Source organism: Anolis sagrei, chromosome 2 (assembly GCF_037176765.1).
Source record: "Anolis sagrei isolate rAnoSag1 chromosome 2, rAnoSag1.mat, whole genome shotgun sequence".
Lineage (NCBI taxonomy): Eukaryota > Metazoa > Chordata > Lepidosauria > Squamata > Dactyloidae > Anolis > Anolis sagrei.
This window is the reverse complement of record NC_090022.1, coordinates 240,947,235-240,971,044: the sequence shown is the minus strand read 5'-3', so window position 1 is coordinate 240,971,044 and position 23,810 is coordinate 240,947,235. Positions and strand designations below refer to the sequence as shown.

The 23,810-nt window shown below is 37.8% G+C and overlaps 1 protein-coding gene across 4 annotated transcripts in view; it reads left to right on the top strand.

Moving 5' to 3' along the window:
- PRR16 (proline rich 16) overlaps nucleotides 1-18,424 on the top strand; it is a 130,285-nt gene extending 111,861 nt beyond the window's left edge. For all 4 annotated transcript variants that reach the window (XR_009630623.2, XR_009630624.2, XR_009630621.2 and 1 more), the window contains one exon: nucleotides 15,399-18,424. The gene's annotated coding sequence lies outside the window, so the exon portion shown is untranslated. The remainder of the gene's footprint in view (nucleotides 1-15,398) is intronic.
- The last annotated feature ends 5,386 nt before the right edge of the window (nucleotides 18,425-23,810 follow it).

The window sequence follows — 23,810 nt, the reverse complement described above, 5'->3', positions numbered from 1 at the left end:
ACGTAATTTCAAAGAATTGATCCTCCTAATTTAGCATTAATTACTTTAGCAATTACAAGTGTAACCAAAAAGAGCATTTAATTAATAACTTTGTTTGCATCCAGTGAACTTTGCTACACCATCTTAACCTAGCAAGACACCAAAGCAAAATCCATTTGAAAAGCAAATAAATTGGGTGTTTTTCATTAACTCATTGGCTCTCATGATGCATATTTTAAAAAACCCAAGAACATGTGATATCAAATTCCAAGTATATATTAGAGGAATATGACAGCCAGATTGGTTACAGGAGCATCCAGGAGTGACCATATTACACTTATCCTAAAGTTACTCCATTGACTGCCAATTAGTTTCTGGGCAAAGAACAAGGTGTTGGTTTGACCTTTAAAGCCCTACTTGAATTGGGCTGGGTTTACCTACAGGATCGCCTTCTCCTGTACAGTCCACACCGCACATTTAGGTCCTCTTGGGGGTATCTACTCCAACCACCTAGAATCCACCTGGCAACCATCACCCAGATGACCTTTTCACTGTCCACCCCAAGACTGTGGAATGATCTGCTGGAAGAGCTCCAACAGCTAGATCAGCTGTCGAAATTTAAAAACCAAATAAAACCCTATCTCTTCTGGCAGGCCTACCCATCCATCTTTAAGCATGAATTTTAAACTTGTTTTCATACTTGTTCTGTTTATTTAAATATGTATTTTAAAGAAATAAGTTTTAAAATATATTTTTATAGAAATACATTTTAATATGTGTACAGTATTTATAGAATTTTTACAGTGTATATGTGTTTCTCAAGTCGCTCCTGACTTGAAAAACAAACAAAGAAAACAAAAACAAAAATGCTGTAACCCTCCTTGAGCCACGTAAAGAGGCAGTTAAGAAAATGATGATGATGATGATGATGATGGATCAAAGAAAAATAACTTGTGTCTGAACTTTTGCAAAAGGCAGTCTTTCTGAAGGTCCAAATTCTGAATTGCTTGTTGAAGAACAAGCAAAGAAAAAATGAAGGGGACTGAATATTAGAGACGTGAACTATCTAGAGTCGAATATAGTGAAGATCTGAAATGTAATCCAGCTTTTCCCATTACTCCAACACTATTTCTATTGCATTCAGTAGGGCTGTAGTTACTCTTAACAGAATTGGCTTTTGCCCATTCTGATAAGGGAAAACATGAGCTGATGTATTAAGAGAAGCACTTTTGGTCTAAACATTGCTAGTAACTTTAATTACTTCCAGGTTGCTTTCTCTTTGGATTTATATCCAGTTCCTGCTACTGTTCAAACTGCTCTAAAGGGAGATATTGTATGTGTAGTAGGAGGATATTTCCTCGCTGGCCTCAGGCTGACACCAAGGTTTTTTGAGATATCAAAGAAGCAGGGCTGAGGGAAAGAAAGTAGTGAGGATGTTTGCAGACTCAGCAGCTTGTTGGGCAGAGCTAGTATCTCTGGAAGATGACAGCATGAGGCATGAGCCAAGCTTTACAAGACTCCATGCCAAGAAGGTTGCCTGGTTTCATGTTTATTGGGTGAGACCTACTCTTAAATCCTCTAGGAGTTAGGAAGCCTATTGGTTTCTCTTTCATCCTTCTCCTCCCTGACCCATTTCTTCTTATATCCTGCAACAGAGCTGATTTGGCATGGACAATCCTAATTCTCTGTTATCCCACTTTTTAAGCTGCTCTTGAAATATCCAGACATCTCTCTCACTTTCACATTTTTTCCTTAGCTTACTTCAGTTCAAGGTTCACAAAATGTTTACATTCAAGTCAGCAAGGGGGAGGAAGAGAAGTAGATCTTCTTTTTCCCTATAGGCTCAGGCAAAGGGAAACTGCTGCAATCTCTCTTGGCTTAATCAGGTTTTCTCCTTAAGAAAAAATCTTGACTGCATTTGGCTTTATACTTGGACACATGCATTTCCATTTTTCTTCTGTGAAATGTTGGAACATATGTCTTCTTTTGACCCAAATGTCTTAAAAACATCAAACCCCATCTGATCTTTGAAACTAAGCAATCAGCCTTGGTTAGTACTTGGATGGGAGACAATGGATAAGAAGTAATGAAGTCTGTATTTTAGAGAAAGGAACTGTCAACTCCACCTCTAGTATGCCTTGCCTGAGAAAATCCTATGAAATTCATGGATTTGCCATTGGTCAACAGATAACATGAAGGCATACACTTAAAAACACACACGAGTGGATCCTACAGCTGCCTAGGGCCCCGAGAGAGAAATAGAGAACTAGCAAGTTTGTTTATTCATTTATTCATTATTTACTATGTATCCTTTCTTCCGATATAGGAGCCAAGGCCATCTCTCTTGGCTTGATTAATCTTAAAACAAAGCACAGCTTTCAAAATCCAATTTTTCCAGAGTTTAACATGCATACACTAAAATATTAAAACTGTGCAAATCTAAAACAATTTAGGAGCATCTAAAACATAACAATTAGAATAAAATTTGGATAGGGAGTTATCTCATTCTCCCTATGAAAGAAACTGCTGCTGTTTATAGCCCAGCCAGTGTAGCCATGTTTCTAGTCTTACAGAGTGTTTGGGAAACAATTTATTCTTGTATCCAAAGACATGTAAGAAAATGCACTGCTATCAATCCATATTGTTGGTTTGATGTCACAGCTGCATCTATGCAACTATATTGATTTTTGTCATCTAACCCTGTTTGTGAATCAGTATCTCTGCCAGACTCTTATGACTGATAGAGCAATCTGTTTCATGCAGAGAATGAAATGCTTCATGAGGACTTTGGAACGGCAAGAGCACCATCTGTAACTTCGTTTAAAGGCCTTAAATACATTTGAGAGGTGAACACTTTTTTGTATGGAACCACCAGAAGCATACAGTCAGGAAGCAAACAGGAGGTTTAATGTTTTAAATTATTGAGCTATATACATATGTAGTGTGCTATCCGTTGCATGACTGAGTATAAAATATGTGGAATGTCTATGCTACACATCAGACCATGTTACAAATTCTTTCTCATGCTTTCTAAAATATTTGGCAAATTCTACTACATCCTCTGCTTTTTTCTCTTTCAAACAGAATGTTCATTTCTGGATTTTTTTTGGATGGTAAACTTTTCCTCAATGAAATAGAATGAGTGTGAGAACAAATTTTTCATGGAACCAATCAGAAAAATTCTTGACCATGTTAGGTGGGGGATTATGAATTCATAGCTATGAGTAAGTGGGAAAATCCAATGACTGCTAAAAAGGGAATGTTTTCATTCTGGAAATTCTGAACAGGTAAGTAAGGCTCTCGCTTGTAGGATATTCTTCACGTGTTTGCACAGAGTGCTTGAAGAGGGCGTAGAATAATAGAGTTGGAAGAGATCATATAGGCCATCTAGTCCAACCCCCTGCCATACAGGAAAAGCACAAAGTATCCCCAACAGATGGCCATCCAGCTGCTATGTAAAAGCCTCCAAAGAAGGAGCCTCCACCACACCCTGGGGCTGAGAGTTCCACTGCTGAACAGATCTCAAAGTTAAGAAGTTTTTCCTAATGTTTAGGTGGAATCTCCTTTCCTGTCGTTTGAAGCCATTGTTTTTTGTCTTAGTTTCCAGAGCAGCAGAAAACAAGCTTGAACCCTCTTCCCTATGACTTCCTCTCACATATTTATACATGGTCATCATATCTCATCTCAGCCTTCTCTTCTGCAGGCTAAACATTTGTTTATTTATTTACAGTATTTATATACCGCCTTTCTCACCCTTGGGGAGACTCAAAGTGGTTTTTGAGTCCAACTGTTTAAGCTGTTCCTCATAGGGTTTGTTCTCCAGACCCTTGATCATTATAGTCGCCCTCCTCTGGACACATTCCAACTTGTCAACATCTCCCTTCAATTGTTGTGCCCAGAATTGGACACAGTATTCCAGGTGTGGCCTGACCAAGGCAGAATAGAGGGGTAGCATGACTTCCCTGGATCTAGACACTGTACTCATATCTATGCAGGCCAAAATCCCATTGGGTTTTTTAGCAGCCACATCAATTTATTGGCTCATGTTTTACTTGTTATCCATGAAGACTCCAAGATCTTTTTCACATGTACTTCTGTCGAGTCAGATGTCCCTCATTCTGTATCTTTGCATGATCATTTTAGTCACCCTCCTCTGGACACCTTCCAGCTTGTCAATATCTATTTTGAAATGTGGTGCCTAGAACTGGACACAGTATTTCAGGTGAGGTCTAACCAAAGTAGAATGCAAAGGCATCATGTTTTTAGAATACCAAGGTTTCAGTGAAAGCTTTGAGAGCTGGAAAATAGATCAATATACCACAGTGAAAAAGACTGCAACAGTTCAAGTGATAACAAATTGTTCATAAAAGCAAAACAGCCTTTGTTGAAGACTACAGTCTTATAAGCCCCTTCTCCCATTTACACAATTGCATATTCATGATGGAACCACCATTTTCTTTGTCCCTCCAAAGCTATAATCTAAAAGAAGAAAGAAAGGAAAGGCATTGGCAGAAACCAGGTGAAAGAGATAAATGTTGGGCTGTGAATTAAACAGCATTTTGTACTACTACCTACATTTTGTTTTTACTGGAGGATTGTCCTGTCTATTTAAATATAGAGGTAGAATATGTGAAATGTCTTTCTATGTTGTCTATTCAGCTACTTTTGGCTCAGTGTTATTACAATATGCAATACCAGTTGAATTGTATTAACAGGAGAAGTACACAACTTCTCTAGCTATCCAATATAAAATTACATGTCATTAAGTAGCTAATGTTGAGATTACACAGAAAAAAAACCCATCAGCTTCACATCTCTTTAGCTTTGAAACTTCCCTAAGTTGTCTACACACCTTGGGAAAGGAGGGAAGCAATCCAGGATGCCAGTCTGGTTTCACCAGAGGGCCCTTCCACACAGCCGTATAACCCAAAATATCAAGGCAGATAATCCACAATGTCTGCTTTGAACTGGCTTATCTGAGTCCATACTGCCATATAATCTAGTTCAATGTGGATTTTATACAGCTGTGTGGAAGGGGCCTGACTTGACTTTCTAGTAATGAGTTGCATATCTTAACACATGTGTGACACAATCCTTTTCTGAGTTCTGCAATAAGTTTCCACTTTTGAATAATGTACAGTGGTAGTTCTTCCATATTGTTATTTCCCTCACCTTTCCCACCAAAATGGGATTCAAGTCAGCTTACAAATTAAAATGAATGAAATTCATTTGCAATGATTTTACAATACAGTAGGGGTTTTTTCATTGCATTGATCTGAGAACACAATTTTCAGTGGAGGCTGGTTATCTCGAAAGTTAATAAAAAGAAGAAGCCACTTTATGATTTAGCACAAATTTTAAACAATCCATCCAATAATAGAATAGCTAGATACTTTGATGTCTGGACTAAAACTTTTAGTTGGAATCATGTCGTACTAACATCAAAGCAACTGTTGTTTATTTCTACACCCACTCTTTTTTTACTGCTCTTCTTTTTTCACTCGCATACAGAAGAGCATTTAGAAAACCCTAAATTTACATGAAAATAGGGGAATTCTTACTACCTGGTTCCAATATATTAAAAATACATACAAACAGTACCTTTATCCCAGGAGCAATCAGGGACAGCCATTTATAACCCAGGAACATCACCCTGTTGTTCTATGCCACTACTAAACCTGTCTGGACAGATGGCCAGGCAGCCTGTAAAAAGTGATAATAATTACAACAATCTGTTCCTAGCTTGAAAATGTGTGTTCCTGTTTCATTGTGTAGTGCTGACTTGGACAGAAGTAGTCCTACCCTGAAACTTTGTTTTTGTGGCAGATACTTTATGAAACATGTGAAGGACACAGTTTCCCTGGCCTGCACATAAAACGGAACTTTTGCAGATATGCACATATCTGAATCTCCGCATATCCGCACATCCGAACCTCCAAGGTTTTTACCACCCACCACAGGCTGAAAGAGTGACATTGAAATGCTAGAGAGGAATGTAAATACTGGGAGCCAAGTTCATGCAGGTGGCTAATAGGAAAAGCCATGTATAACCCAGAAACAGAACCCTGTCTAGACAGATGGCCAGAGAGCCAGGCTATAAAAATAGTAGATAAGTTCTGTTCCTAGCTTAAAAGTGTGTGTTCCTGTTTGTGTATGCTGATTTGGGCAGTAGTGGTTCAGCCCCTTGAGGTTTGTTTGTTTGGCGATACTTTATGAAACATCTGGAGGGAACCATTTTTCTGGCCAAGACAAAGAACAGAACTTTTGTGGTTATTTGTATATCTGAACCTCCGAATTTCCACATATCCGTGTCCTGCAAGTCTTTTTTTAAACACTGGCATTTTCCAATGGAATTCCTGTGGCGGCTATCTTGGGAGCCTCTAAATCTCAGAACAAAGCATGAAGTCTGGACAATGGAGGAAGCAATCCCGGGACCCACAGGTCTGTATGTTGACCTCTCCTGAAGTCCTGGGATTCCCCCCCTCACTTTAGTGATTAAGTACTGTCTGGAAGCGCCCTAGCTTGAGAGCCCCTGTGATTCAGTGGTTTGAATGATAGACTACAACTCTGGAGACCAGGGTTTGAATCTCTCCTTAGAAACCCACTAACCTTGGGCAAGCCACATGCTCCCAGCCATAGAGGAAAGAAAAGGCAAACTGTACAAATTTTTGTCAAGAAAACCTCTTCATACGTTTGCCTTAGGGTCACTATAAGTTGGACACAACTTGAAAGCATACAACAACAACAACAACAACAACATCATAACTAGCTCAGTGGTTCTCAGCTACTTGGTTCAGTTCTACAGATGTTGTTGGGCATCATCTCCCAAAAGCCTCAGGTAACAAAGCCTATCGTCAGGGATTTGGGGATCTTATGTCACATAACATCTGGCGTTCCAGGTTTTGGAATCCCTTGAAGCAGCATGTAAAGCAAAAAAAAAAAAAAATCTGCACTCTAAAAATATGTCCTAGAGTGAATGTGTTGCTTTACCTATTTTACAACAGAAGAATAAGGATGTTGTTTCCCAACACCTTGGAAGAAAGAGACAAAGAACCAAAATTGCTGCAGGGAAATGCTATAGATTCTCTCTGGGCTCCCTGCATCAACAGAATTTTTAACTAAGATCCAATTACAGGATATTCATTATTGATGATAATAAGTGAACTGTAAAAAAAACAAAACCCACAGGACATTTACTTTCTGATCCAAAGCAGTTGGGAGTTTCAGCAACCTTTTTAAACTTGTAAACTCAGCACCTTTCAAATCAGTCTAGAGGACACATAGGTTTCTAGGTTGTTTTTAAGGCAGCAGAATTATTAGTTGTGGTGGTGATAAAGGTATGTTTGTGTAAGAGAGAGTTTCATTTTATCCGACCGATAGCAAATTCATTGTTTATTATTTCAAAAACATTTATATCCTGACCTCTAAAATTCTCAGTATGGCATACAATAAATAAACTTGATCAAATTTAAATTTATTTGATGTAAATAATTCAAATGAAGATGCAAGATGCTGTCTGATCTCCCCCTGGTTTCCTAAAGACTATTTTATATGTATTGCATTTTAATATTTTGCTGTTCCCCACCTTGATCCATGGGTAAGAGTTGTTGTCCTTCTCCTCTTCCTTCCTCTTCCTCCTCCCCCTCCCCTCCTCCTCCTGTTGTTCTTCATCTCTGTCCTCTTCCTCTTATTATTGCTTGATCTGAGTTAGATAATACTGCACAGAACAAACCCTTTTTTAAATTTAAGGCTAGTGATTGGCTGTATTATGTACTGAGTTTCTTGGCTACGTGTCTATTTAAACTAGACTTCAAAATGGGACAGACTACTACATCTCACTGGCTGTTAATGCACAATGAAGGAAGATATCATTGGCTGCAGCCAATGTTTGAACAAAATCAATTAATTATCTAGGTTCTTGTGGGTTTTTTCGGGCTATAGAGCCATGTTCTAGAGGCATTTCTCCTGACGTTTCGCCTGCATCTATGGCAAGCATCCTCAGAGGTTGAGAAGGTCCTTCTCAACCTCTGAGGATGCTTGCCATAGATGCAGGCGAAACGTCAGGAGAAATGCCTCTAGAACATGGCTCTATAGCCCGAAAAAACCCACAAGAACCTAGTGATTCCAGCCATGAAAGCCTTCGACAATAAATTAATTATCTGTTTATCATTATGGTTCTAGAACTCACAGAGTTCTCATTTAGGCCCCAAGGCTGGCAGAAATTGAATAGGAAAATGTGGACTTCTTGGGTTCCCTCCCTGCCCCAAGAAAGTGTTTACTTGCACTATTTTAATTAGCATAATATCAGAATGGGAGAGCTGTGTGTGCTGTCTTTCCCTGGGTAGAGATGTTAGCTCTTGGCTGTAACTGGAGCTCTTTCTGGAAGGTAGAGTGTATCTGGAAGATAGGCCTTAGGATGGAATCCTGGAATTTGTAGTTTGGTAGGTCAGCAGAACTCTTTGAGAGAGAAGGCTGAAGACCATGATTCCATAGCATTGTGTTATGGCAGTTAAAGTGGTGTCAAAATGCATTAATTCTACAATGTATATGCATCCTAGGTGTGGGAACATGTCTCTGAGCAATCTACCAGACTACTGACATTTCTGTTGCTAGTCAGTAATCACAACATACCTACTTTACAGTCCTTTTGTTTTTCCAATCCTAGAGTGGCACTAAAACCAAGGGTGTTGTGAAGCCCCCACGAGCTGCTATAAAAAGCCAGTGGGCTTCATTTTCCTTTGTAAGATTTACATTTTGCTGGCCTATCTGGTCAAAGATTGTGGACAGAAATCAAAGAATTCAGCTTATTGGCAGATTTGAACCTTAATGTCTATGTGACATGTGGCTTTACCAAAAGCAGATATAAAGTCTGTACATTCAATTTAATAAATTAAGGAGAGACTTGTTGGATTTGACCAAAGGCCTGTCTAGTCCAGCAACCTGTTTATAATCTAATTACACCTTCGTGCACAGTTCTCTGACAGCTTGCCTTCTGTTGCTGGGTGATTAATTCAACTTGGCCAACTGACCGAGACCAAGTATTACTCCTGGCAAAGTGCAATCTACCAGAATCTAGAGGCCCAGTTTTATAAATATCAGAGACAACTTCTCACCGACAGTTACTTCTTAATCAACTTAAAGTTTACTCCAAGTTATAGCAGCCTTATTGTAGGGTTTCCTTGGCAAGATTTATTGGCAGGATTATTATTGTCATCCTCTTAAACTTAGTGGAATTTAAACATTTCTTGTATTTTTAAAAAGACTTTATAATATAAATCAAAATTTAACTTAGAATTTAATATAGTCATAGCATAAGAATAGAGTTATAAGTATAACATGTTTTCATATTATTATAATAACATTGCTTAGCAGTCCTAAGAGCATAGGCCTTGTGGAAATTTCTGGTTTGGCAAATTCAGTTTTTGTTTCTCGATTTAAGCTGTACAAGGGATTTTCGTATCATAAAAGTATTTTCCCCAAATATCTAAGGCAAAGTGTCCTTCACTTCTTTACCACCTCTGAAATTATTATTATTAGTGCTGCCTTGTATGACTCCAGGCAAGGTTTTGGTGTATATAATCCAGGGTTTGTTTGTTTTTTAGCGGGATTTGAATGATAGTCAATAGGACCTTAGTTTTATTCTATCTTTAGCAGGTGTCTGTTTAGCTAGCTTTATGTGATGATATTGCTGACAGAGGGTTTTGCTTTCTCCATCCCTTCTAATCTTTTTTATGGTGTCTATGGTCCCTTCCACAAAGCTGTATAAAATCCACATTGAACTGGATTATATGGAAGTTTGGACTCAGATAACACAGTTCAAAGCAAATATTGTGGATTATCTGCCTTTATATTCTGGTTTATATGGCTGTGTGGAAGGGCCCTAAGTATTTTGATCTTGTTCCATGAGTTTTCTGTGTGCATTTATATTCATGTCAGGGTCACCAGTGACTGTTAGTAATGTATTCAGTAAGGTTGGCTGAACTACCATTTACCTTGGCACCACTTGCCAGCTTCCTGATTTAGCATGTGTCTTGGGGTTAACTACATGACTCTTGCTTATGTAAAGTATTTATAGTATAAATTGTAGCTACCTCAGTGTTTATGACCAGAACTACATATTGAACCATTTATGACATCTCACTGATGTTGTTTACACTTTGCTATTGATCCCTCTGGATACATAACGATAAAACAAGTGTTTTCAAATGACATTTCATGTTGGTTGGAAACAGGGTAGCTTGGATTATTTCCCTGGTTTTCCTACAATTGCAATATGGGAAATATACAACATCACAGTGGGCAACCAGTTTTCTCTGTGAAACACAAGGACAATATGAGCTGTACTCCATTGCTGTATTCCCTTTAAAATTTCTTTTACACACTAAAAAATCTTTTTGGGATTGCATATAAGGGTTATGTGCCCAGAGTTTACATGCCCTTGGAAAGACTTCGTTTTAGCCTTCTAATTGATCTGAATTGTCAAATAGTGACAATTTAGTACTGGTGATCACATAGTTTCTGAACATTTAGGTGTAAATTCAGACTCTACTGTCTCAGCAAATCACAGTCTTTCTTGTGACATGTGCAGCAGAGCATTATCACAGAAACAGGTTGAGGAAAATAGTGGACTGCAATGATGGATTATTTAATAGGAGTCATATTTGAAGTATTTATATTTAACAATGTAGCAAGATTTCTAATTGAGTTAGGAGTTTTGTGCTCACTTTTAAAAATGAGCATAAAAGGAAAAGGGAGTGGGAATAATCTAGCAACACAGCTGAGGATGATTTATTGAAGCTGGAACATTCAAAAATCATCAGAAGAAGTGGAATTAAACCTATGAAAGTTCATTCTAGTTCAATTCATCTCGAAATTGCTTCTACATGCTTTCCCCTTTATTTTTTCATGTTGAATCAGACTAACATGGCTATCTCCTTTTTCCAAATGCATTATGAAATACCAAAGTGAGTCTTTTTCTTTACAAAGAATTATGGGGCAATGTAAATTGGAAGTCAGCCTTCCATATCCACAGGTTCTGCATTCGCAGATTCAACCAATCTTGACTCAAAATGTCTTTTACAAAAGCCTTATTTTTCTGCATAGGCAGGCATATTTCTCTGTAGGTAAAGGTAAAGGTTTTCCCCTGACATGAAGTCCAGTCGTGTCTAACTCTGGGATGTGATGTTCATCTCCATTTCTAAGCCAAAGAGCTGGCATTGTCCGTAGACACCTCCAAGGTCATGTGACTGCATGGAGCGCTATTTCTGTGAAATGTTGGAAAATATGCTTACCTACCTATACAAAGCTGTCGAGACAGATCATAGATTTGGGATGAGATATTATCACTGTGTAGATGGCATTCAGTTTAAATGCTTATTTATGTTTTATTTTAGTTTAAATGCTTATTTATGTTTTATTTTATTTTATGTGTCATATATGCTGATAGTTTTGGACTTGTATTGCTTTTAATATGCATTTAAAAAGTTTTACTGTTTTTATTGCTCATTATTATTCTGTCATTTAATCAGTTTTTATCAATTGCTTTTTGGCATCTTGTTTTTAAAGCAAACAAGCCTTTTTTGAAGGAAAGGAAACTAAAATTCTCATTTAAGTTTTGCATAAAACAATCTGATTAGTGCATTGATTGCAGTTAAACTATTAATTTACAAATAAAGGCAGGCCTCTGTGCTAAATATCTCCCTGTAAATGCATTTTCCATTTTGTTTTTCATCCATAGAAAAGAGTCAGTGCTATTCAGCTTACATTATAATGTATAGGCAGGCAAGGACAACTATGAGGCAGAGGCATAGCTTGCCTCTGTTGTCCATTTTCTTCATAACTCAATAGGAACTTCTTGTGTTTTTGTAATTTAATAATTTTAATGAGTGAAGTTAATGGAATACAAAATATAAGAAGGAGAAACATCTGTAGATAGTCAAGTACATCTAATACAGGAATGTCATTCTCCCAAACAGATAAATTGCAATATTCTATCAAATCTTTCCCCACTTGCCTCCCACCCGTGAACCCACCAGCCATGACTTCCAACACTACTCATTGTGAATTCCATATTTGAAAATAATCTACTCTTATATCTACTGTAGTAGATTCCCCTTGTGGCTATTTTAAAGTCTACATTTGTCTTCCTTTCCATGTATTCAAATGCTAGCCTCCTCTTTTTAAACCAACTCTTCGTTATATCCTCCCCAGATACCATTAGATAACCTGGCTATTTGAATATCTTGTAGTAATTTTTCTTTCCAATCCTTTTTATATAGTTCTTTTTCACCCTTCAGTGATTTTGCTATTGTCAGTCTAGCTGCAAAAACAAAACTATACTGACAAATTTCCTCATCTGCTTTGCTAATTCTTTCTCTAAATATTCCTAAAAAGCACATTTCTGAATTTTTCTTAACTTTTTTAGCAATCATTTTGTTTGTTTCCTTAATAATCTTTTCCCAAAAATCTTGTACCATCCTGCAGGTCCACCAAATGTGGAAAAAAGTGCCTTTCTGCATCTTACACTGCCAGCATTCTCCTAGCTGAGTTTTATCCATTTTGGCTATTGTCTCTGGTGTTATATAACATCTATAAGACATCTTATACACATTTTCTCTGATGGTCAGCCATTGATAATTTAAATCCACTTTTCTAGAGATTTTCCCAATTCTCCAGATCAATACTTTTCCCTAGGTCTTTAGTCTTGGAGATCATGGTGATTTTTATTCAGTTGTCCTCCAGATTGTATCCTAATATCTATATAATATCTATATAATCTAGAAACTAAGCCCTTATTATCCTTCTCAAGAATACCTTCCAACATTGATTTTCTGTTAGCAAACCCTACTTTAACATCTTTCCTAAATTGATCATGCAATTGATGGTAACAGAAACGGTCACTTATCCCTATTTCATCTCTCAGTTTTAATTTCTATTGGTCTTTTTCTTTAGTTAGATGTTCCATGTAAATTCTTATTTCCTCATTGGATGGTGGTTTAAGTACGGCTTCCAATAGATGCAGCTCTAGAGAGGTTTTTAGTTCCACTCCTTTCTTATATCTCTTCCAGAACCTTAGGAGGCGAGATCTTATTGGATGTCTGGTAAATTCTTTGTTCACCTTTTCTTTTCCATACCCTAAGTAAGCATGCCATCCATATTTTAAGTTATAACCCTCCAGGTTAAGTAAAGTGTGATCCTCGAGTCTAATTCATTCCTTTAACCAGATCCTGCTGCTTCACAGTAGTATCTAAAATCCAGGAGGGCTAAACCTCCTCTATCTTTTGCATCTATTAAATTACATAATTCTGGATTTTTTGCTGGCTCATATGAATTGAACCACATATTTCCTCCACTGTTCAAAGACCTTTACCCTTTAATAATTGGTAAATTTTGGAATAAGAACATCATTTTTAAGTAATACAAACATTTTTATCCCTGATATCCTCCATATCAAGGTTAATTGAACTTTATGCCATCTTTCTAAGTCTTTTTAAACTTCCTTTTAATTTTTTTCCATAAATATTTTGATATAAATTAGTATTCTTAACAGTTAAGCATAGTCCTAAGTATTTTACTTTTGTTACTGCCTTTCACACTGATAATTTCTCCAATTTATTTATATTACCCATGGATAGATTTTTAGTTAAAATACTGATTTCTCTTTATTGATTTTAAATTCTGACATGTTGTCATACTTATTGGTGGTATCCATTAACTTCTTGATTCTCCTTATTGGGTCCCCTAAAATGCATATCGTTTTGTCAGTGTATGCTTTTATTTTAAATTCATATCCTTTTATTTTTACTCCTTTGATTTTATTTTTACTCCTTTCTAATTCTAATGTTCAATATTTCTAGCACCCTAATAAACAATAAAGCCTACAAGGGGCAACTTTGTCTTGTCCCTTTTTGTATCTCTATATAGTTTGATAATTGACCATTTTTTCTTAATTTAGCTCTTTGTTTTGAAGAAATGGCACTTGCAGCTCTCTTAAATTGCTGACCAATTCCATAGTGCTTTAGTATCCTTCCCATAAATTCCCAGCAGACATTATCAAAGGCTTTCTCTGCATCCAAACTCAGTAGGAACTTCTGAGAATTAAGCTACCACCTTTGTTTTAGCAGAGAAATGAATAAATCATGATTACACAATTGAAATTAGATTAGTAACATTTTTTAAAAAGGAAAAAAAACTTTAACATTTAAGCAGTGAAACTGACTACTAATTCTTTAGATGATGGACTCCTTAATGGAAGTTTTTAAACAGAAGTTAGATACCCATCTGTCAGGAATGCTCTAGCTCTTATATTTTTACCCTGCCAAAGGATTGGGCCAAATCACCTTTGGAATCTCTTCTAAAACTGTTGTTCCATAATTTTGTGATATAATTGAATGTGCTTAAGTTTGTTGTTTTTTCGTTCAGTCGCTTCCAACTCTTTGTGACCTCATGGACCACCCCACACCAGAGCTCCCTGTCGGCCGCCACCACCCCCAGCTCCTTCAGAGTCAAGCCAGTCACTTCAAGGATACCATCCACCCATCTTACCCTTGGTCGGCCCCTCTTCCTTTTTCCTTCCTTTTTCCCCAGCATCATTGTCTTCTCTAAGCTTTCCTGTCTTCTCATGATGTGGCCAAAGTACTCCATCTTTGCCTGTAATATCCTTCCCTCTAATGAGCAATTGGGCTTTATTTCCTGAATTATGGATTGGTTGGATCTTCTCACGGTCCAAGGCACTCTCAGAATTTTCCTCCAACACCGCAGTTCAAAGGCATCTTTCTTCCTTCGCTCTACCTTCCTTATGGTCCAGCTCTCACATCCATAGGCTACGATGTGGATCTTCATTGCTAGTGTGATGTCTCTGTTCTTCGCTATTTTATTGAGATTGGTCATTTCTCTCCTCCCAGAGAGGAGAGGAAAACATCTTCTGTAAATGTGCTTAAGTATATGTATAAATAAAAAAAAAGATGTGATGAGAGGAAAAGAACAGAAAATGTAGCGTAAGACTGGTTTTTTATTATTATTATAGCATGAACATTTTCAGATGAAGTTTTAAGTGACATTAAGATCTAAAGGAGAAAGCATATTGATTCATACATTGTAGAAGTGGGATAGAATGTAATAGGATCAGAAAGATGCAAGCAAGCATGATATGATGTGGTTTGTAATTTCATGCTTTGAAAAAGTTTAGGTAAGGAACATGATTTGCATCTTACTGGATCCTATTACTTTCTATCTCACTCCCTGAATAAAAAAATCAATTAGTCTTAAAGGTGCCTCCACATTTCTTTTCTGTCCTCCCGCTCCCTTCCTACTTTTTGAGATGCAAGAGATCAATTTGTTTAATGCTTTGAAAACAATGGAAATATATTCATATATGTGTTCAGTAACTTCTCCCTCTCTTTTTTCTTTCTCTCCTGCAGCTCCTCCAGGCTGGAAGGAATGTCAGAATTTGGAGGCATGTTAACTAGTTTCCCCATGAAAGATTTGACACTGCAACTTCTTTCAGGCCATATATCATTTATAACAGGAGCTTTCCTTGGAGCTTGGAAGCCCTTGAGCCAGAGCACAACCGATGGCTGGTGAAATCTGCATTAAATGACTGACCTGATATCCAACAGCTATGAGCCAAGGCCTGACAAAAGCCACAGCCTTAAGTACCCTTCATGCTGACAGAAGAAGAAGAAGGAAAATTATTTTATTGCCCCATCACAGTAACAGCCATCTCCAAAGCTTGCCATTAGAGGAGCTCACTACTAAAAAAGAAATTGGAAACAGCCAGTGGAAATCCAGCTAGTGTCCAGAATAGATACATGGAGCTAAATAAAAGTTTGAAGCACTTAAATCACTGCAGGAAAATCAACGTGTTTACTCCCCTTCAAAAAGGTTATCATTTTGGATGAAGAGAGAAGATCACTGTTGTCTGTTTTGTAAATTCAAAGCCATAGAAGAAGAGAGGATCTATGATTCTAAAAATGCTTGGAAAGAGGTTGTTTCCTGTCTTCTGCCAAAATAATTCAGTTGTCATAGATTGCATCTTAATGCACTTCTAATATTTGCACTGTTGCTTCCATTCAGGGGAATGATGTAGGCCATCATTTGCACAGATGGCTGCATGAAATATTAGTCCACAAGAAAATGTATCTTGACGGGCTTCTATATGAAATTGAATAGAATCCATCTACAAAAGTAAAAAATATATAAGGCCCTTTCTATTCTTTCACAGTTGGAATCTTACTCAAAAAGCAAATTGTTGCTCCTCAAGACTGATGCTTTTTTTTTTTAAAAAAAAAAAAAAAGCTCCCACGGGCCAGTCCAAATTTTAGAGTGGATCTAATTTGTAATACATTTTTGTATCATTGTAAGAATAAAGAAATTGAGTTGAATATCTCACATTGTCCTAATGAATATTGGAAATGTCCTACCAGTTGTACAAAAAAGGGGAAAACATTTGTACTACATATTTGACACATAACATTTTTATAGCCAGTTATCTGTCCTTCATGGGAAATGTACCAGCTAAACGGGCATTTTCAGTTTATTTTTCTAAATAAATGTGGTATTTGTATAATTTGCAATCACTTTATTTTGCTGATTTTCATTGTAAGCCCATATTCTGCCCCTTTTACTCTCCTTCACTATGAAGGGAGGTTTTGAGACAAGACCAAAACATTTGTTTTGCCATGTTAAATCATAATGATTTGCAGACTGAAAGCTTTAATATAAGATGTTGTTTGTAGAATTATAAAATATATTTCTACTGAAGAATATGTATGGAGACCCAGAAAGGCTGTATTTTAATCTTTAATTTCAATACATAGGTTATTTTTAATATTCCTCCAAAAGTATTTAGTTAATTAGTTTGCTTAAAAGTTTTTGCAGAGGATCTTGATTCAGATGTTTGCAATTTTCATCAGTGATAGCCACATCAGGAATTATGAGCCTGCATGTACATAACACAGGTCACAATCCAACACTAGGCCTCTGCATGCTTCAAGGACTCTGTTGTGCCAGTTCATACTGAAGCTAGTACTAATAAACAGGCTGGAAGAATTGTACACATATGCTCCAACTCTGTGCTAGGACTGAATCTGTGGAGCAGGACATTGTGTTACAGTGGGAAACCTTCTTCCAGTATATTTCAGTAGAGCATCTAGTCATCTGTGCTAGTCATTGTGCATAGTCGATTTCCATCCATACCACCCTGTAGAGGCTAGGATGGATACAGAAAAAGATGGGTAGATCAGCTGTGAAATAGCTTCATGGGCCCAGTACCTGCATGCTGCCTGGTTGGCTTGGCCCAAGTTGTCTATAGTCACTGTTCTACTGCACTCTTTTTTAGAGCTTAGGGGGAAAATGACCCTTTTTGGACTACAGATTTTAGAAGCTACAAGCCAACCTAGCCATTGGATTTTGGGAGCTATAGTCCAAAAAATATAACTTTCCCAACATTGCTGTTTCTTTGCATTCAGAATGCTCTTGGGGCATTCTCCAGCTCTGACCTATGGTAATGTGTGATCAAATAGCTGACCTATTGTAATGTATTATCAAATTTGAATCTTTGCCTTCCTGCAAGGCAAAGGTGCAAATGCACATCTACCCTTCCTTCCACCTGCATAGAGAAGGGCTAGACCAGGTGCATGGTCTGCAGATCATTTTCATGAATAGGTTCAGTACTAATGAATCTATAGCTGATGTGTTGTACGGAGTGCTCTTATTTCTGAATGCTTGATAAAAGCATAATTCAAAACCTCTGAATATTCACAAATGACACTTTTTTCATCATGTGTCACTCCAGTGCAATTTTGGAAGTGAGAAAGAGCAATTGTGAAGTCAAAATCAATGTGGGGCTTTTGTTTGCTTTATGGGCATATATAATTCAAATTCAAGTTCTATAATTCAACTTTCTTAGAAGTTAATTTGAATACAAAGACATTGTTCTTTGTGCATGTATTTTAACTTTTTTAATACATGTTTTGAGCCTTTAATGTTGGTTGTCTTCTCTTTACAACAATGAGGGCTAGAAGCTTAATTGGTTTTTATGTGAAATCTGGGAATCTCAGGATTCTGACAAATCATTATTTGCAAAAATACAGTATAGAGTAGATTTCCTTGCAGCCATATGACTATGTGGTCATCCCCCTTTTGATCTCAGAAGATAAAACAATTGTCATTGTGGCCTGCTTCCTAAATTACACATCATATCATATGACCCTTGGGTAGCAGGGATGTATTCCCAAACTGTAACTCATGGTGCTGTTAAAGATGATATTGCTGGATCCATTGCAATCTGGAGAGTTGAAGGATAATACATTGTCTGATAATCTTAACCACAGTCTGCAAACAGAAAGAGTCACTGTATCCATTCAATGCAGTATTTTGTTATTATCAGTTCATAGATTCCTTCAATGCTAGAGTTCTTTTGAATAAAAATATATATTTTCCTTTTTCCAGAGTTTTCTATTTAAGTATCATCTTGCATACACACCAAGACAAAGAGAAGTACTGAGAGTTCCTTCTGACAACACACTGTCCTTAATCAGATGCTTACTATTGGTCCATGATGGATCCTGCCTCACCCCCATGTGAAGTGGCATTCAAGCAATCTGCAATCCACACCTGTCTTCTACAACCTGCTGCTATCCAAACATCTCAGACCACAGCTCCCATCATTTCTGACCTGATGGAGATGCTGATTGTGGTGATCCAATATGTCTAGAGCACTGCTTCTTAAACTGTGGGTTCCAACCACAACTGGGGTCCCTTTTGCTCAATGTTAGGATCACAAAAAAATCACAATAGAGAAAAACCTTTCGGAATGTTACCTTTCAGCTGTTTTACATTATTCTTTTTGCAACAATGCAGAGTATTACACTGGACTCTGCACAAAATGCTTCAGTTGAACTTCACAAAAAGGGAAATCGTCTTATTTAACAAGCCATGCAAATGCTGATTTATTATCAGATGTCCTGGTCTAGAGGACATCAGCCCGAAGAAGACTAATTTATAGTCTCAATGGTACAATTTGGGAGAGATTATTGTGCTACCACTCAATAGTACAGCGTGGACTATAATGCCTCTCACAGCCATGGCAGATGGGGATGATAGGAAATGTAAAACAATTTATCTGGAAGACACCAGCCTGGGGGATGCTGCTGTAGCACATCCCTTTTCCTAAAATTGTAGGACTCAAGAATTATTTCACTATTTCATCATCAAAACCAAGAGATTTCCAAACAAATCCTACCTAGACCATTCAAACTGCTCGTGGTAACAGCATGAATTGAGTTACAAAGCCTCGTTTAGTTTCCTACAGATTCCAGACACCGATTTACAATGTCAGGCCTCACTTGGACACTTAAGGAAAAGTTTTCCAAATAATCGAACAATACACAAGGTGTCATTTCCAAATAACTTTTCCTACAGAGAAAATAACTAGCTGAGGAGGGTCTGCTCATATTATAGTGTGAATGGAGCCTCCCAGATACAAACCTTTTATGCCCAGCCTGGCACAGAAGATATGAATGGTGGGTCTGGTTAATTGCCTTATAGCCACCAATAGCAAAATGGAGAAATCTCAACTGACTATAAATAGGTCAGCTGCTGACCTCACCCTTTTGCCTTGTTTTTTATTCATGTTCTATTTTGAAATGGTCATATCACTGGTCAAATAAATAAATATTATTATTAACTGGATCTAAATCCTGTCTTCAGAAAGCAATTCAACTAATTTGCAAGAGAAAAGAGTCACTCTGTTTTGCAACAGATCAAGTAAAATAGTAGCAAAAGACTACCTCCATCTTACTTTTAGCCCAATATTAAAATTCAATTCATTTTTCCAATCTGCTGTGTGTATTGTGTATTGAAATATCATATGGTAGCCTGACTGCCTTACACATTCATCACATAGCTCGTATTTTTCAGCCTTGTAATCTGAAAGCAGGTATCTGGAATGCAATGGCCTTTTTGAAGCAAAAGCATTCCAAGTCCACAGAGACATATTGCCCAAGTGTCCCAATTTGGCAGAGAAAATCCTGTTTAATCCTGTCACCCCATTTTTCAACTGCTTTTGAAGTTTCTCTCTTTTCCTCTCACTGTGTCCTCAGCTTACTTTACTTGAAGAAAATTAAATTTAAAGTGCAAGAGTAGTTGTCATTCAGTTATCAGAAGGGAGAGGAGGAGGAGAATCTTGCTCTTTCCAGTGGTTTGGAAAGCCTAGTCCCAATTCAGTAGTAATAGAGACTACAGAAAGAAGTCTTCTGACTGGGGAAGTCTGAGAGCTTGTCAAAAAAATTAAGTATTGCAGTCTGATTAAGACATAAGTAAAACCCTTGGTTGATCCTGGAAGAAGACAGAAAACTAGTATACTTGTTTAAATAGAGAATATGTTTAAATAGAGAACTGATTCTGGTTTATAAATTTTTGGTAGCACACTTTGATCTAGTATGCACTGAAATACATTACCTTTAAAAGTACATTTTAACAAAGAACACTTGAAAGTAGCAATATATTATTGCTGTCACTCTTCTCTTATTAGCTCACATTTTTAACACTTCCAGACAGCGGAGTCCTGGTACTACAACTCAAAAATATTGTGAAGCTGTCCCATCACTCTTTCTTTAACAGATTCTCTTTGACAAGAAAAATGGTGAAAAATGAATAAGAATTACAAATGGAAGAAAACTTTGCCTGGACATCACTCCAAAATATTATGTGAGTGAAGGAGAATTTAGAGACCTGATGTGGAATCACCTCTGCTGCATTAGACTTCCAAATGAAAGCCTAGTAATACAGTTAACTTCAGAAGTGTGGGTTAATATGTTCTACATTATACAAACATGCCCTTGGAATAACATCTTGAAAGCTGTGCTACCTAAATTTAAGGCCCCATCTACACTGCCATATTAAATGGCAGTGTATATCCAGCCTAATACATCATAGTCAAAACTAGCAACGGACACCAAAGACCCTTAAATGAATGAAGCTTGGTAACGTTTGTGCTCATGTCATATCTGAAGTTCAGCCACACATAAGCATGCCAACCAGTTACACAACAGGAGTTGCAATCAATAATTCATTCCTGAATGAATGCAACATGTGTGTTGAATTCTTACAGATTGTTTTTCGATATGTGACTTTAACTGAATGAAGAGGGCCTAAAAAGATTTTCAGCTATTCGTTCATTGAAATTCAAATTTGGCAAGATCAAGCTTCAGTGAGGTTGACGTCATACAGATGCTTTGAAAATGACCATGAATTACTTACTTAGGCGATCCCTCATAGTCCGAGGATGATGGTCCTCCAAGTGTCGTATCCTGGGGGTGGGTCCGTAGGTGAGGGCATCGGTTTCTAGGTGGAAGGTGGTCCCGGTCGGGGTTGGCTTGATGCGCCTTCCTCTTGGCCCTCCATCCATACTTCTTCAAATTCTGCTGCACTGCTGGTCACAGCTGACCTCCAACTGGAGCACTCAAGGACCAGGGCTTCCCAGTTCTCAGTGTCTATGCCAGAGTTTTTAAGATTGGCTTTGAGCCCATCTTTAACTCTGTTTTCCTGTCCTCCAATATTCCGTTTTCCGTTCTTGAGTTCGGAAGAGAGCAACTGCTTTGGGAGTAATGACCATGGGGTAATGACATTGCGTTAATAGATATGAAACCATGGGAAATGATCTCTATCAGTAGTGGTCTGCTCAGAACATGTTGGTGGAAAGAGGGAAAACCAGGTTTCATTGATTCCATTCTCTCTGCACCCTTCAGAACCACCTCTTCCACTCTTTCAGAGATTCAAATGCAAGTTTGGGAAGAGGCATCAGGCACCAAATGAGGAAGAACATAGAAAATGGCCTTTTGCTAAGTCAGACCATTGGACAGCATAACCAATTGCAGCAGTCCTCCAGTTATGAACAGGAAAGGTTCTGTAGGTTTGTTCTTAAACTGAATTTGCATATGTCAGAACAGGTACATTTTTAAGTGTTAACTCCAGCCAAAAAATAAAAAAAAATAGCTTTGGATAGCATAGGGAAAGGTTAACACCCCTGGAGTGTTTATTTACTTTCTGTGCCCCTGTTCAGAAGATTTCACCTCTCTTTCTGTCCCTGTGATCATTAGAGTTTGAAAAATGTGGTTTGTTTTGGAAACTAGGATTCATAGAATCATAGAGTTGGAAGCAACCTCATGGGCTATCCAGTCCAACCCCCTTCCAAGAAGCAGGAAAATCACATTCAAAGTACCCCCAACAGAATACCATCCAGGCTCTATTTAAAAGCCCCCAAAGAAGGAGCCTATCACTAAAGTGTTTTAGTGATAAAACTTCAGTGGAAATACCTTTTCCCCATGATAACTCTTTCAGGAGTGAATTTCCCCTCCGATGAGTAGATTTGTTTCACTTCCTGTTGTCCTCTGCCCATTCTTAACTAGGAATCATTTGTAAATTGAGGATTGGTTGTACAGTCATCTCTTGACTAGCTGCAGAAGTACAGGGTTTTAGGTAGGATGGTATGGCTGACTCACAAAGATGAATGAAGTCTCCTGGATTCTACAAGTGTGATTGTTCTGCTGGTTCAAAAATCTACTACAGATGGAAAAGACAAGAAGTGATGCTGAATCCACTCTATATTTTTCAGGTACAGAGATCATGAAACTGAAAAACCTTTTCTCCTTAAAGAACGCATACACAAATGACTTCTTTCCTGAAGAATTCTACCTATTTCTAGTACTAGTGCCCAGTTATTTTGTGGCCTAGGCAAGGCTAACTACTGAAACACACACAGTCACTACCTCAGCAGAAGGGGCTGATTTTAGTGTCCTAGGGGGATGGAGACTGACGCTGGACATTATACAACATTGTGTGATATCCACCGGAGGCTCTGTCCACAACCGGGGTGAAAACTTTGTCGGGCGCTTCCACCACAGCACAGGAAACTACTTGTATTGTGCTGGGACCAATAGAGCCAGCATGGAGCTTCCCTGCAAGGGCAATGTTTTCCCCATGTGATAGGGTAACCATTGTGGAAAGGGGGCTATGTGCAGGGTGACAGATTTGCCCCACTGCTCTCTCTTTTGTCACAGAAGCCCAGCGAAGCGGAATGCTTCACCTGGACTTTCTGATGCGGTCCGAAATTGCTAACTTCCATTTTGAAAAGCTTATTATTTAGAAGATTAAACTGATATTATTTCATATTGTAAGAATATGACCCTATTTTGTTATCTTTCCCACACACAAAAACATTTTAGTGCATAAATCAGTTTGAATAATCTCAGCATCAGTTTGGGAAGTCTTTCCAGATAAACCTTTTAGCCTTGTGTGTTCACAAAATTCTATTAAGGCCGTATGTGTACTGCTGTAAGCAACACATTTTGCCAACTAAGAATGAAAAAAGATTGTTTCTTAGTCAAAAATGCAACTATTTTTTTTTAAAAAAAACAGAGGGATGGATAATGGGGGACGCCTGGCTCGAGAGCAGTACGTGTGAAAAAGATCTTGGAGTCCTCGTGAACAACAAGTTAAACATGAGCCAACAATGTGATGTGGCGGCAAAAAAAGCCAATGGGATTTTGGCCTGCATCAATAGAAGCATAGTGTCTAGATCTAAGGAAGTAATGCTACCCCTCTATTCTGCTTTGGTTAGACCACATCTGGAATATTGTGTCCAATTCTGGGCACCACAATTCAAGAGAGATATTGACAAGCTGGAAAGTGTCCAGAGGAGGGCGACTAAAATGATCAAGGGTCTGGAGAACAAGCCCTATGAGGAGCGGCTTAGGGAACTGGGCATGTTTAGCCTGAAGAAGAGAAGGCTGAGAGGAGACATGATAGCCATGTATAAATATGTGAGAGGA